The sequence below is a fragment of the Brachyistius frenatus genome, unplaced genomic scaffold, assembly GCF_029030835.1.
Source record: "Brachyistius frenatus isolate BFR_SWC_R1_liver_20210118 unplaced genomic scaffold, ASM2903083v1 Contig_71, whole genome shotgun sequence".
NCBI lineage: Eukaryota > Metazoa > Chordata > Actinopteri > Embiotocidae > Brachyistius > Brachyistius frenatus.
The window spans coordinates 1,731,637-1,748,545 of record NW_027210670.1 but is presented as its reverse complement, the minus strand read 5'-3'; the positions used below and the strand labels follow the sequence as shown (position 1 = coordinate 1,748,545).

Genomic DNA, 16,909 nt, shown 5'->3' with positions numbered 1-16,909 from the left:
TTTCTGGACTATACAGTAACTTAAGTTTCTTCCGTCCCTGCCAGCAGTAGTCGTTTGTTGTTTTGTGTCGTGTTTCCCACTGAAAGACTTTTGCCTGAATCCAGCCTCTGAGTCATCTTTCTACTTGGGTCCAGAATGCACAATTAAACTTTATTTTAGATAAAAAATAAACCCACATTAGCACAAACGTCCACAGACTGGGATTTAGAGAAGCCAACCCCGACTGAGACAAAGCTGTTCAGTGTCCTGCCTTTCAGTACATTCTGTTTTATGGAGCATTAACCCTTAAATACCTGGTGTTTTAACCAGACACTCAAAAACACCTCAGAATATTTACTAATGTAACAAACGCTAAACTGCAAACTAAACAGGAGAACACTATTACCCATTATTGTGTTAGAAAATGCCACGCAAACAAATAATGTAATGCAATGTGGCCAAAAGTATGTGGACACCAGACCATTACACCATCATTTAGTAAAGTACTTTTTTTTTTCCAACTTTATAGTTTTTGCTATACTACATTTCAGAGAGGGGATGTTACATGTGTCATCTTTACTTATATTAGTTACTTTGCAGTTTCAGATTACAATACAAATATAATCCATAAATTATGAGATGTTATTATCTGGTGGGTGTTTGACATTTACCCCTAAAAGGACATTTTGACGTTCAGTCAGTAACAGCTCCACAACTCTGAGGCCAAAATGATGATTAATAGATAAGCGACATTAGGAGGAATTTAAAAGACAATAACCCTCCTTGTCTGCATCATCAGGTCAGAGTGAGATGTGAAAAGCTCCTGCTATTTTTATTTCTTTGGTCTATATTGTTTTGTTTGTTTTTGAACCTTAGGCGCAATCCTACCAAATGTGATGCAACAGAAAAGAAGCACAAAAGCGTTGCATCCATTTCAGTCAGGAGGACTAGGCAACCTCAAGAAGAAAAACAATACAAAGTACAAAACAAAAAGTATAAATAATTCAAAAACCTTTCCTTTGGTGTCTGCTTCAAATTTATTGCTGATGAGTTGGATGTTGGGGGGATTTGGTCTCATGATCTCAGTAATTGTAAAAATTCTGGCTGCAGCGTGCATTCAGGCTCAGAGCACTCGGACACCCAGCTGCTGATGGTCAGGCTCGGCTGACAGATGTGAGTGATGTGATAACTCTCATCACATGAACCAAAGGCCCGGCCCAAAGCTTTGATAACAGTCCCCGGCCAGTAGTATATGAACCTGGGTGTCCACATACTGTTGGCTTTATAATTATTTGATGTTTTCCTGAGGTTCACTCTCATACTGTGCATTACTTTGTAATTTGTCATTATGAACTTCTGTAAAGAGATCACATGCTGCTCTTCTTATAACATCAGGCTGTCGGCTTTGTATCTGAAAAGTGATTTGGAAGTTTTATTATCTTCTGACCTTTTCTGTCCACTTAGTTATGAAAAAGAAAATGTACCTTGGATATTTTCTTTTAATCTTTTCCTGACAATTGGCTTGTGCCAGATATGTCTCATGACGAGTACACAGCCCCGTAACATAGCAACTCAGTCTGTGTGTGTTTAACTAAATACTTCAGTCCCATTAGGAGGGGAAATGCTCAGAGAGCAGCCCCCCCAAAAAAGAAGAGACAAACCCTGAATTGAAGTTGGTCCAAAATTACCACTATGATTTTCCATTTGAAAATGACCTTAGAGATTCACCATCTGGTAATTGCTTGGTATTATTGTGTTTTCTGTGCATGTCCAATACACTTGTGTCCTGGTGTGTGTTCTTATGAGCACGTTCATATGTTTGTGTATGAACATGCAAGCCTCTCCGTGTGCCTATTTCTCTGAGGTCATACCTGTGTGCCGTCAGTCTCCAGACACCAGTAGGCGGTAATTGCATGTGTGTGAGTGCATGTGTGTGTGTGCCTGTGTGTGTATTTCAGCCAGAGCTTAATTGAATAGGAGGTAAAGGGCATGGTGTTCCCCTATGCTGCAGACTCTAAATGTGGCCTCGCTGGAGAGGAACCGAGGGGAAATCGAGCTGAGAGCCGCAGAGACAGAGAGAGAACGAGGGCGAGATGACTATAAATTTGACATTCCTCAGAGAGTTTGAAAAGAAAGACTGACAAAGAAAGAGAGCGTAGCTAAATGCGGGCTCCCCGGTGAGACGGAACGAGCTTGAGAGAAAAGAAAACGGGAGCGACCAAAAGAGAGGGAGAGAGAGACTTTATCTAAATGTGTCCCTCCCCAGTGAGCCGGCTCCACGACCAGGGGAGCTGTCCTTGGTTCTGAATAAGCCTCTGGCAGAGAACCAAGTGAAGCAGTTAGCATTGAGCACATCGCACGGAGCTGAAGGCTCATACACAACCTCTCTGTCACTGTCTCCCTGTTCATCCCTATCCCTCCCTCTCTCTTAACCCCCCGTCACCCCATCTATGTTTGTCGCAGAGATGTGACACAAGCAGTTAGTGCAGCATACAGAATTCAGCTGAAGGCCACCAAGTAAAACACCTCTCTATCTGTGCATGTCCATGATTATTGTCTTTGTTTTTACCGTCTTCTCATTTCCTTTTTTTTTGTCATTTTTCCTTTTATTATCTAGTTAACAATCCTCAATATTGAGTTTTGAGAAACAAGTGAAACGTGATTCATTGATCGTTTTTGTTACAGTAACATAAAAGAAAGAACAACATGTTTTATTTCATCTTGAATACTCATTTTACAATGCAAATACTATTGGGTGCTTGATATCCGTATAATTTTATTTTATTTTCCTGCACAAAAAAATGATCGTTTTCTCAGGTTTATGTCAACAGTTTAAATACGGTGTGCTGAGAGGTGGGATCAACTTGCGTCTTGTGGAATCTTAAATCTGATAATGGAATAGTCTGATATTTGGGTAATCAATACTATAATATTACTAACAAATACATCATCATCTTCTATTCTACTCACCGTTTGACCAAACTGAACCCCTTTGAAAATGATATCTAGTATCCAAAGAATTTCTGTCTCAGTTTTGGTAACATTTGAATGAAGATTTGTGGAGTTGTACACGTTTAGTGATTTTGACCATAGTTTGCAGTGAGCCAAAGGTTTGTAAAAATGCAGAGGATGTGTTTTAAAAAAACATCAGCTCCTCATTTTGTAATTTTCTGAAGTATGGAATTTGAAATGGCTGGAGATTTGGACTCGTAAATATAGTTTTGATGGGCAATGACGGGGATCCAACAATGTGGTGGTGCGTTGGTTCCCACTGTCGCCCCACAGCGAGAACATTCAGGGTCCTTTAAAATATGGCTATGACAGCGGGTTGGCTCAGCTGCAGGAGGGACAGAGTGGGGGAGTGGTTCAGGGAAGAGGCTTAATTAACCCAGCTGGACTCAATCACTGATAATATAAACCAGCAGTGATGCACCGGAGAGAGACGGGGGAGACCCGGATGGAACGGCAGTCAGAGAGGACAGAACGTGTGGAGCGGAACCTGTTGCAAAATAAAACCATGGAACAGGACGGTGAGGGTACGTGTGGTTTGTGCAACAGGAGACCCACCACAGTAACGGACATTTGTTACAATGACTCGTGAGATAGCGTATTAAACATGACTATTTTGTGTATATAATTACTTGAGAAAGAGCTTGTTTACATTTGAATACAGTTGCAGTCGTTTTCGGGTAATGAGAGAAGGCTGCACTTATTTTCTCTTGAAAGGATCAAAAGCATCGGTTGGTCTCTCAACGTTGTAGATTTCCTTTCTGTCTGTGGCGGCTCATTTTAATGTTGGTTTTGTTCTGTTCGTGAGATTTATTGAATGTGAAAAAAAAGAATATCATCATGTTGAGATTAACTAAAAATATATACAAAGTAGTATTCATTTTTTACACTCAGTCTAAAAGGCCTTCAGTAGTTCTTCTCACTGTGGGTGAGTAAAAACGGTCTCACCTCCCGGACCTGTTGTTGGTGAAACCTACTGAGGTGAAAAAAGGTTCTGACCCAATGGATGTTCAGGTGGAAAATAATTCTATCATTAACTTGTTCTATCTCACTCCCACACACAAACACGACCATCTGTACATGTTATATGACCATATTCATGTACTTCTGAATGACCTTGTGATTACAAGCAGAGTTCTACTTGAACAAGTACATGACGAGGACGAGTGACAGCAGCATTTACCTTGAGCTAGCCAAACAGTATGTAGTATGAAATACCTTGAAATCCAATACAAAACAAGTATTGGCTTTATCATGACTGAAGGAGTTCTAAAGGATTCCTCTTTCAAAACTATTTTAACTTCAGTTTAAACTGATCCAGTTTAAATAGCTCATGTATTCACTGTCGCTCAGCTGATAGGTGCACAAAACACCTCGGGAGTCTGTATGGAAGAATTTATGGAGAACTTTAATAAAAACAAATTTGTGCTGACTCTGGTCAAAAGTCACTTCTGGAGACACCTAAAACAAACTATAACTGCATTTAAAATATTGATATTAGCAGACTTTTCCCATTGTTTTACTGCTTTTAAATAGGATTTTTTTTATTTTTTTTTATTTTATTTTAGGTGCGAACTTGTAGAATGGTTTGAATGTAGGTCTGCAAACCCAAATCTGTGTTGGTAACACCATCCACATAGTCACTCAGCCCATTGTTAATGAAACAAAATACAAAATATTGAAAATGGAGGAATAAGTAATTCACTACTGAACAGGGTCTTTGTGTTTATGGAAAATTAAACTCAATCTGCCCAGGAAAAAAAAATGCCCTGTTTGCTCAGATGTTTTTGCCCAATAAAGCTGACATCCCCCCTCTCATATGATTATCATGATTATTATGATGATTGCCAAAAAGTCTGCTTTACAAGAAGAGTTGAAATGGGGATCAATCACAGGTTCACTGTCATCAAATGGCCGCAGCTCTGATTCAGCATATTTTGATTCCTCACTACATGTTGTGCAAAGCCTCGATCCAGATTGGCCCCTAATTAAGATTCAGACAAGTGTTTGGGGCTCTCTGCCACTAAATGGGCCCAGGAGATGTGAGGAGATGATTGTGGCTGCAGAGTTTGTCTGTTGAGCAAGAGAGGAGGGCAGGCGGTGAGACGGAGGACAAGAGGAAGGAAAAACATGAATATAGTTTGTGACCGGGGTGATCTGACTGGTTTATTTAGACCACATGGCTTCCTTTTTATGCATGGATTCACATTTAGTTTTTGCTTCTGTTGCTGTTCTGTTACCAGCAGCAGAAAACTAGCGGTAAAAAAAGACAAACAAACCTGAAGTATATGTCAGCCTTTAATATTAAAAATGTACCTGTAGTGAAAAAACAAACACGGGTTTGACTTTGTCATTGTTCTTCTGAATGGCTGCCGCTGTCTGCACATCTGTCCCATCTGTCCCATCTATCTCTCTCCAAAACTGTCCACCTGTCCATCAACCCAGATGAAGACAAAATGCTCAGAAACGACCACATTGATGAAAAAGGACAGCTGGGGAAACAAAGACACGTCCTGGCTAATGTTTCCTGTAACATTCACTGCTGCTTCATCCAAAGCTGAAGTGTTTCACTGTTAATATTTCAGTGCCATTCATATCAGCCCACCCCGCCAATATTTTAGCAGTCATATTAACCTTGCCAGCCAACATCTCAGCATTTATATTAGCCTCCACAGCCAATATTTTAGCATTACATCAGCTATGTTGCATCTGTTAAACGTACCAACATTTAAATCCCTGTCTGCCCTATCCCCCCCATCCTCCTTTCAGCTCTAAGTCGGCCAAGGAGGCATCATTTTATGGCCAGGAACAGTAAATTACCAGAATTAGCTTTTTCATCATTTTAGTGAGCATCAATCAGACTAGTGGGAAGGGGAGAAAATTCCACCCAAAACCAAAAAGTCTCCGTAAGAACACTTCTGCCTTGAGAAATTATTTGCAAGACACTTTTTCTTTTTGGTTAAAACCTTTGGATACTGTATCGGGTATGAATGATTTCTTTATGATGAAACAAGTGTCTGAAACCACAGCAGAGAGAAAGACTCCATCAATAATAGGCTGGTTCATTCTCTCTCAGGCTCAAGGAGGCATTGAGGGATGTGAATGGGGCAGAGCTCAGCTCAAAGCAGATTGTTACTGCAGCAAAGCCACATGGAGCTCAGCTTCCATCCTCTGGCTCGTCGTCTGGGATGAGTTACAGTTTCATACTCATTTTCTCAGAAGCTTATTTAAATGTTTTATTTCTCCCTAGGCAAGCAGTCATTTTCCCAGGAGGTGGGCCTGAAGTATTTTGTCAAAATATTGATACAGGGCTGAACCATGACCACTTTAAGGTGGTGATTCAATTGTGAGTGTAATTGTATGGCTCTGAAGTGACCTGACCATGTTGAACGTTCATCACAGTCTGGGTCACGTTGTGGCCACATCCACACAGTTTCCAATATACAAAAGCATTTGACATTTGACCACAACATCCATGAGACAGGTTTAGTTGCACAACACCTCTACAATCAAAGAATATTTCTCCTTTCTGCTGATGTAATCAATGTGTGTGCATGTTTGGTCGACATTGATGACAACATCCTGTGTTCGATGTTTGGCTGTAGTCTGGACCCTTGAAGCTCGTGATGGCTTGACAGATTGTAGGATGATAATTTAACATATCTGGGTGGTCCAAATGCATTTGTATATCCCAGAATCGTCCTTTGTCACTCAGGAAATAAAAGTATACGCTACCTTTATATGTACATCTACCAGCACCCTGATTTTTGTTTTGTCCCTTCCACATGTGGACGCAGCCTGAGGTTGGTCAGGGCCGACAGCATTTTAAAGTTGTCTCGCCCAAAACTGACACTCCATCTATGTCACTAATCACTTGAATAATAGTTTGCTCTGTGTACATGTAGGCAGCAGTAGCATGAACACATGTAGAATGTAACTACACAACAGCTGCTAGCATAGACAACAAGGTCAGCAATGCCTATCATTTATTCATATTGATTTATATTATATGTTGAATTAGCCTGTGGTAGTCAAGGCTGATGTTGTTTATTTTCTTCTAGAAGGAGGTCTCGTGTTTGATGTGATTATTCAGGGAAGGAGACGTGATGACTGACACGACACAAACAGGAGGCATCACTGTATTCAAAAGTCAACGTTTTACTTGTCCAGATTACGATGCACAATTTTAAAACTTTGACATTTTAGGGGTTTGAAAAGGCTGGAGGAATGGCACAAACATAGCACAAGTTACGGATTTTAAATCAAAAATATATTACTTTGCTTGTTATTTTTGGGTAACATGGAAACAAACGCAAGTGCATCTGTGGTGCAGCATGGCACAGTGGTAAAGTAGGAGGAGCAGATGGTTAGAAGGTGTGTCAAAGCTGACTTCAGTCGTAGCCAATCAAATCAGCGTCTCATCTCCTTTAAAAGTGCTGCAGTGCACTGTATTGTCAATTTCTAATGACTGAAGAAGGAGCAGACCTGCACCGCCATCCAAACTTTACGCAGGAGCAAACTGACATACTTGTCCGGGAGATTCAGGCCTGTAATCACCTACTTTATGGTGCAACTAGTCGGCCTCCACGGGCCGATGATGTTAAAGTGGCTTGGGATACACTTGGCTCTTAAAGGGAACAGGTGATGACACTCTGATTGGTTAATTTCATGTTTTGCCCAAAAAACACCTGATTAATTGAGAAATTAAGTACAACCCCTCTAAAACATACAACTTACTTTCTGCTCAAATTATCTGCCGTTAAATGAGCAAATGGAATCGGACGCACTTTAAATGCACTTGTACCGTGTGCTTTAGACTGTGTGCTTACATTGTTTAAACAGAGCCGAGCAGTTTGTTTTCGGGTTGGATAACGACCTGTAATTCTCTCTTTCAAGTGTTTCTCGAGAGTTTTCAGCCTTCCTGTGGTGTTTATGTCGGCAGTTGTCATAGAGATGGTTTATTAAAGAATTTCTGTCATGAGGGCACGACTGGAACTCCTGTTTCTTTTCATAAATGGACTTTGCCGTCGCATATGAGTGGCCTCATGATCATTCACCGTCCACTGACTCCAGGTGAAGACCAGGACCTACAGTGCTTACTCAGCGGGGAGTGGACCACCTGAAGTATCCCAGTGGGACACCATTATGTTGCTTGGCTCTTTTATCTCTCTCTGTGGAGTCTAAAGTACAAATGTGGCCTTTAAAAAAAAAAAAAAAAAAAAATCATTTTTTTTTTTTTAAAAGCTTTACTTTAGTACAAAGTCAGACTAATAATTTGTCCGAGATTACATTTACCTCCCAATGTGACTGTAAATCACAGAATGCATGTTGCCCAATGCCTTGTCTCTGTCCTCACTCTGTTGTTCAAAATGTGCTCTTTCTTCACGAACAACATGTGCCGTCGGTCTCTAGGTTCCCCAAGTTGGTTCTAAGCCCATAACCAGTTCAAATCAGCTTGTAGCTGATGGTGTCTCCAGTATACAAAGCTACAGCAGGTGAGGCCCCCATCGAGGGATGCACCCTCCTTTATGGATCACAGAGACAGCCAACATGTCTTTGTGGTGCTGGGGTGGATTTTCTACTGTTCCGAACAGTCTGCAGTGTCTGTAACCTGCTGGGGAGACCAGACATCATTTATACCCAGGGCAAACAAGCCACACAGGCTCTGCTGCCAAAACCACCATCCATTTAATAGAGACAAGTCAGAGGGAGGGCAGCCTGCATGCTGCCACCCAGCCAGCACTGCACTGCAGAGCCCAGCAAACAGACTGGGGGGCGGGTTAATAAGGCCCATTTATTTGCAATGATTATTTGTTACGTTGATCTGTGAGTATTTACAACTTCAGAGAGGTCCATCTGAAAACATTGTTCCTGTGTATGTTCACTTATAAAACTGAAAGGCTCCATTCAAACTGATTCAACATAATGTCCATCACAGTTTTATTTTAATTTGTGTATGTGCATGAAGTAAAACCAGACATAGGATCTACTTGAATACGTTGATATGAAATTTGGTTAGTGGAACATTTTAGGGATGGAGGGACAATAACTGTGACAGTAACTGAAAAAAGAATCATATTCTTCAGGAACCTGCAGCAGTCTGCCTGACATTTTCCATTTTATTCTCACCATCTACACCTCTGTCTGCTCTTGGGTACATAAACTCAGGACACAACAGAATGGACTGACCTGTATGGACCCAGCAGCCACAGACTGCATCACAAGTGATTAGCTTGTCGGCAAGAGTTTCCAAAAGTAGAACAATTGGCACAGCCTTTTGACTTCAGGCTCCTCTCCTGTGGAACCAGCTCACAGTTTAAATTGGGATTCAGCAGGCAGACACGCTCTGTACTTTTGAAATTAGGGTTAAAACTTTCTCTTTTCATAAAGCGTATAGTTATGACCTGAACCATCCTTTAGTTATGCTTCCATAGGCCTAGGCTGCTGGGGGACCTCCCATAATGCACCAAGCTCCTCTTCTCTCCCCTCTCTTTCACTCTGTATGCATTCATATGCCACCATTGCATGTCATTAACTGTGAGTCTTCTCTCTCCTGGAGTTGTTTGATCTTCCCCCTCACTGTACCTTCCTGCAGGTATCTCTGGCTGCAAAGCTAAAGGTTTCTGATCTGATGTTTCTGGTCCCGCCAATCTGCCCAGTGTTTTGTGTTTGTTGTCTCTCTATGCTGGTCTTTTCCCTTTATGCTCTCCCCTCATCCCAACTGGTTGTGGCAGATGGTCGCCAACCTCTGAGGCTGCTTCTGTCAGAAGTTTCTTCTTCCTAGAACTGACTTTTTTTCTTCCCCATTACGGCTAATTGATTGTTCAAAGGCTTTAAAGTCTATGTGAAGCTTTTCTTTAAGCATAACCACGTGTATTATTCCTAAAAAAATGACAGGCAGATGGGGCACCATATCAGAAAAAGCTCAAATGTGTTGTACCAGAGGACATGGACAAACTTCATGTGGCTACAGGCCTAAGCTGCTCGGGGGGCTCCCATGATGCACTGAGCACCTCCTGCTCTCTCTCTGCTGCCCTCCATTTGAATGCCACTATTGTATAGCATTTTAACATTGATGTTTCAATGTGGTTGTCTTACTTCAACTTTTATTAAGCTTTCACAGTATGTAGTGGTCAATGTATTCCTTATGGTTGTACAGTGTTTTTTGGGATATGTTGGGATCATGGAGCTTATGCACTAAATAAAGTCACTGATTGATAATTTACTGCATGTTTCTTCTGGTCCACATTGATTCTTTAACACACCATGCAGGCACGGACAAGAAGGAATCCTTTCTATGACCAAGAAAAGTCCTGCTCACTTGAGCAAGTCCTAACTTCTCTGCTTTGGACTGTTTCTACTGGGCAACTCCCAGGTGTTAGAACTGAAGGGCATCACATGCTCAGCAAACATTTCCAACTAAATAAAGGTTTTAAAAAAAAATCTGTTAAAACAATCTGTTTTAAGAGTGTGAGATCAGGGTGAAACTCATTTCCTCAGTGGTGCCCCTTAGTGTTTTGGCTCGGCGCTTGGCCAAGAACTCCACAGGAACGACAAGGTGAACGGCTTGGCCTGCTGACTGCCTCTGGTTGCTTATTTCTTTATTTCCCAGATTGTTTCTCTAATATCCGTGGGGGGGTCCGAGGTTACAGTCCAGTGCAGCAGCTGTCAATCTTTTCAGAGCAGCAGCTCACTTTCCTGCAATCACAAAAAGTCTGCAGCTCCAGTTATTGATTGGAAATGTCACATAAAGCCCTCTATATTAGAAAAGGTCAATGCAAATAAGTCAATTCTGCTCACAGGCCCCACATTCATTATCTACAGGAAATGAAAATGGTCAAAAAGTCAACAGGTTGCTTAACTTATATTTTTCTCACCTTTATTTCCATGACACTAAAGTCAAAGATAATCATTTAAAACAAAGCAGGTCTTCTTTTAAGTGCACATTTTATCTCAAGTCATTTGCTGGAAATCTTCATTTCCATTTGACAGAGGAGAGTTTGTCTCTCTTCAAAGGGAGGTTAAACAAAAAACACTTTGCACTTGTCTCTGTTCTGTATTGAGAGGATGGTGTTCTATTATTTGTATGCGCTCATGAGAAAGAAAGCATAAAGCAGCAGATAATACCTTGTGACTTTTAATAGTCCTGCAGATAAATCAGAGTCTTTAAATAGTAGAGATGGTGAAAATAAGAATAATAATAACAGGCAAAGACATTACAAATAATAATAACAAAAAAAATCAATCAGTTTCAGCAGCAGTATCTTTGTAGTAATAACCACAGTATGACAGCACAGTTTAATCCACGCTGATTTTAATATTACACATTAACTTGCCTCATTAACCATCCAAGTACCATATCCAATTATCCAACCATCCTTTATTACATTACCTTAAAATGTTATGCATGACTCATAAACTTGCATACAAGCAGGGCTGAGTTTAACGCTTCATACATGTATGAGGTTTGGACTTCTCCTCACAGCAACCCTGCTCTGACCTCATGCAGAAAGACTAGAATTTATTCTGTGTAACCTCACTGTCTGATCTGGATTCATAAAGTCTCGCTTTGGAAGAGTTCTCAGTGTTCAAAGTTCACTCATGCTTTGCATGAAGGTTTTTATGCAGAGTACAGATGTAATGCATTACACACGACTGCTTACTTGCTTAAAACTATAATATAACATTGCATTTTTGCCAATGAAATGATCATATCTGATACAGTAATCTTAAATGTATTCCCTCAGTCATATTTCCATTTTTCACCCTATGAAATACCCTTTAAAATAATAAACAACTTTTTGAACTATATTATTATCAAAGTGTATTGTTCCTTGGCATATGGAGAGATGCATCTGATTGAAAACCATTTTATTGTTTAAAGTTTCCACTCTCAAAATGTAAAATATTCAAATTATTGTCTGTGTATTTGGGACATAAATTAATGATGGTTTATTGCTACAAGCCTTTACTGCCTCCTACTCCATGCTATCTTATGCACTTAATCAGTTTTGGGATTCTTAGGGAGCTACAACAAACAACCCTGTAATATTGTAATTGTGAACATGTTAGAAAACATTTGCCTTGTTAGCACGTATTGGAATGCAAATACTGCCCTTTTAGGTCTCTTTTGGTCTCCGCAAACTCCTTTTTTTTTTTTTTTTTTTTTTAGGTCTTACAGACTCCAATACTCTCACCACTTTTGTAATTCGTTGGGGTTGCGTAGTTGATAAATGTGGTGCAACTGTCGGTTTGGTTGTGGAGGTGGTTTGGTTGTGGAGGTGGTATGCAGTGAGTTTATCGGTGGCTTCTCACTTGAAAAAACACTTCTGAGAGCGAGGAGCCAAACAGTTGAGTTGTGGGCCATAAAATGAAACCAGTTAGCTAAAGAAGCTGAAAAGCTCTGTGTGGTTGAGTGGAACTATTCCAGTGATCACTCTTTTAGTTTCACATTACACGCAGTCATTTGACCTTTTATTTATTTAAAAATATCGATTGGTGCACTTGTATACATGCATATAGCTGAGAGAGAAATGAGGAAATAGTCTCAGAAACTCAAAAATGTCACAATTTCATGGGAAAAAAAGATTGATTTTTGAGTTGCTCATTCATTGTAAATTAAGAGTTCATCCCACATTTCTGTAATCTGATGTGTGGTTTCATCTAAACCTCAGGATACAAATCAATATCTGAGCTAAACACAACCTTCCCTTATAATGGAGCCACAGTGACAGCGATATATAAAACACCAGGCTACAGAAGTAAATGGAGCTTTTGTGTTTCCAGTATCTAACATTGTAACAGTAAACAGCAGACCCGCCTGCTGCTGTTAAAACAGAAAATTACCATTTATGTTTTTGTTTTTTTTCTACAAGCCATTAGCTAATCGGATTTCTACCCACAAGCTTTAGCAACTTCCCACCAACTGGACACATTCCTGTCACCATAGGAATGTTACCTGCTCCAACCCTCAAAGTGGGTGGTTGATAGCCAGCAGAGCCAGGTAATGTTGGCTGGCAACAGGAAGTGCTGATGATTATCACCTCCCCACCACGGTTTTACTATCAGATTTGCCTCATTTCTTGAAAGACAGGAAAATGAGCAACAGAGAGTCATTGGAATGACTCACAATGGTGTCTAAGAGTCCAGAAATACTGTATAGATTAAACACCGTTAGCTCTGAACACTTCAACCATTTATTTACACAATTCATTCTTGAATTTCATTTCACTAGCTAGGACCCCGCCTCGGCTGGGGGCGAACCTTCATTGATTGGGGGAGATTAAGCCGGGGTGAGAGTTTTGCGGTTTGGGGAAGGCTTAGTCGAGGATCCACTACGGCTCCCGGGCCTTGCAGATCCCCAAAAGAAGCCATCCTAATAAAGTAAGGCTGCCTGCCCTTTGCGCAGGTCGTTGAAGCCGTGGCGGGTGTAAAGTTGGTAGGCTTGGGAAGACCAGCGGCCCGTGACCTTGATGAGGTGGTCTGGGATTCCTCTGCTTGATGCGGCGGTGGCTGTCCCTATGCAGAAGGAGTGGCCGGAGAAGGAGGCGGGATTAATCCCCGAGGCGATTAGAACTGCTCTGAACTGTAAAAGGAACCAGGACCGATTGGCAACTTGGCCTGTTTCAGTGATGAACAGCGGTTCAGGGGAAGAAGTTTGCTGCGTTTTCCTGAGCTGAAGATAGTGCATGAGGGGTTCATAGGGGCTCAGATATGAATTTAGCTTAAAGTAAAATATGGGAACTGGGTTGCTGACCTGGTTTGTTTTGCTCCGTTTGAGCGAATAGCCTAAGCAGTCTTTAGAGATGGGATAGAGGTCGGATACGCAAGGGTGGAGACTAGGGTTAAACTTGGCTGAAGAAGAAGCAAATTCTGAGCATCGCAAGAAACCGAAGAAAGCAAGTAGAAACATGGATTCCAGAGTGCGCGCCATGTGGGCGGAAAAGTGGTTAGAACGAAGGGTGGCAATGCAGCGAGAAATAAGATCAGTGGTTAGCGGGAGACAGCGAGGAGTCGGTGTAGGTGTTTGGCGCTGAAGGCCTTTAATAAGTAAAGACGACTGGGAGAGCGTTGCAGGGGAGCAGGGGGAGTGAGTAATTTTGCAAAGAAGTTGATACCGCTAAGGTAAACCTTAATGGTGGGTATCTTGATGTGAAGAATCGAGTGGACATGGGAGATGAAGCTGCATACGGAGGCCACGTCGAAGGAAGGAAACGGAAGGTTAAACGTGGCGTGGAAGGAGCGGAAAGAGTTCCAGGCCGTCCGGTAAGTAGAAAGAGTCCTGGGGGCTAAGCTGATGATGATGATGGTTGTTGAGAAAAAGAGATGAGTTCAGCGATGGTTCGTTTCAGATGAGGAATGTCATGTCCGAAAATGGTGGGACAGGTTGGATTCTCCTCCGTGTCTGGAGCTAAGGTTCTGAAGATCTGGGAGGAGAAGCGAGACAAAGAGTCAGCGATGGAGTTATGGTGGCCAGGAACATGTTTAGCTCAGAGAATAAATTGATGAGTGACCGACAGCCACGTGAGTCGGCGTATGAAGGGCAAGATCGTGGGAGAGTTTGTTCTGCCTTTGTTAATGATGTTGACTACGGCGATATTATCAGAATGGATGAGTATAGACCTTTTTGGCCACTCGTGCCCCCAGAGGAGAGCGGCGATGACGACCGGATATATTTCGTGGACTGCTGAAGATGATCGGAGGGAGCCTTGGAGGAAGTTGCGGAACTCGATGGGCCATTCAGCTGAAAACCATCATCTGCCATAATGGCCCCCAAAACCGGCGGAAGGACCAGCGTCAGTATAGAGCTGAATGTCTTCTCGGTTGGAAAGTTGGTCGTCATAAAAGAAGGTGACACCGTTCTAGTTGAAGAGGAGGTGCAGCCACATCTGCATGTCTGTTCTGGAGGGGGTATCCACGGAGACTGGATCGATAAGTGAGGATGTGGATGATGCGAGGGAGAGCAAGTGCGAAATAAAGGAGCGGCCCTGGGGGATGATGCGCAGGGCAAAGTTCAGATGTCCCAAAATGGAGAGCAGTTGTCGTTTGGTGCAAGAGGGAGTAAGAAGAAAGTTTTGTAGGAGGAGAATGATGCGGTGGAGTTTCTCCGCGGGCAAAGAAGCTTGGAACCGGACGGTGTCGAGAGCAATCCCGAGAAACTCCAAGATGTGTGAAGGACCTTCTGTTTCCTCTTCAGAGAGAGGGACGCCAAGCTGAGCGAAGACTGATTTCATGGTCAAGAGACCGTGGGCTGGAGGTGATGAAGGGGGGGTTATAACTAGGAAGTCGTCGAGGAGGTGGACCAGGTGAGGAATTTTGTGGTTGTTGGAGAGAATCCAACACAAGGCCTCTGATAGTGTGTCGAATAATTTAGGGCTGCTCTTGCAGCCGAAAGTGAGTCTCACGGCAAAGTAGTAGGTGTCCTTCCAGTGGACGCCGAAGAGCCACCAGAAGTCCAGATGGATGGGGAGGATTTTGAAGGCATTTGTTATGTCTGTTTTAGAAAGCCAGGCACCTCTGCCGGCAAGTTTGGTGAGGGAAATGGCGTGGTTTATGGTGGCATATTTCAGGAGAAATTTTCGTTTGGGATTAAGCTATTTATGCTCAGAATTTGGCTGCCATGAGGGGCCGAGAGGTCAATGATTAAGTGTTTTTTACCTGAGTATTTCCTGGTTGCTATGCCTACCGGGCTGATTCTGAAATTTGGGAATGGTGATTGTGTAAATGGGCCGATCATGAAACCCTCTTTTAACTCTGTGGCTAGCAAGGAGTCAACTGTGTCAGGGTCCCTCAGGGCAGACTGGAGGTTTTTGCACTGGAAGGGGACTGAGGGAATGAAGATGGTCCCCGGATGGGAGCCGTCGAGGAGACCCGAAATTAGGAAACTGACGGAGCATGGATCTGGATGGTTTTTGAGGACTTTCTTTAAAGCTTGGACATTTATGGGGGTTGATGTGGACATGGGTAGTCATGGTTTTGTTGGATTATGGGGGCATGCTGAGCGGGAATGGCCGCCACTGCAGAAGGAGCAGGTATGTCAGGTATGGAGGTACCTGCTCCTTCTGCAGTGGCGGCCATTCCAATTCGCTTCAGAAGCCACAGCCCGTATCCTCCAGTTCAACCAGTTGCATCTGGCCTCGTTAAAATTATTGCATATCGTTTTACCCCCTTGGAGCATTATTGGAATGCCTTTCCTATCCGAGCCGTAGGGCAGGGGCATGCTGATGCTGGGCGCTGCAAATTTGGGAGTTAGGTATTTGGAAGGAGCGGTAGTTGGCGGGTGAGGTTGGCTTTGGGGACGTGGTTGGATGGGGATGGTGCATGCAGGGGCGGGATGGGAAAGAGCGCCACATGATTTGCAGGGGAGGGCTGGACGGGCGGCAAAAATGCGGCAGTAGAGTTCTTGGTCGAGGGTACCCCAGTAAGTGGCCTGGTTGAACTGGAGGCTGTGGCTTCTGAAGCGAATTGGATGTGGTATTGGTAAAAGCCTGCTCCGCCAAAGCGGAGAGCGAGGTCGAGGATTATGAAAAGGTAGTTATCTAACGCTGTCCTCCTACCTGAGGAGGGGGTGCAGAGGACATCTCTATACAGGGAGAAGGCGTACGCGAACTCGAGCGGGGTGAGCTCTTTGGAGCGAGCTGGCGCTGAGGTACGCATGATGATGAGGCTCTCGTGGCTATCGATCACCCTGGGTGCAGCGTGTTGGTGCAGGGGAGGGAGGATGAGTTGTGCCAAGTCAACATATTTACCTGAGATTATCTGCTGGCGGAGGTTCGCAGAGACGGGAGAAGGTTTTTTGGTAGGTATGTTGGGTGGAGGAATCGCTGACGCCAAGGAGAAGTGCTGGGTGTGTGGTTGGAGCGGGGGAAAAGGGAAGAGGGGGGCTGGCATCTCGGTGCCAGTAGTGTGGCCGTGGGACTGC

The 16,909-nt window shown here is 42.9% G+C and overlaps 1 pseudogene; it reads right to left on the bottom strand.

Annotated features, from left to right (window-relative positions):
* Positions 1-14,335: 14,335 nt before the first annotated feature.
* Positions 14,336-15,949, bottom strand: LOC138626196 (uncharacterized; annotated as a pseudogene).
* Positions 15,950-16,909: the final 960 nt, after the last annotated feature.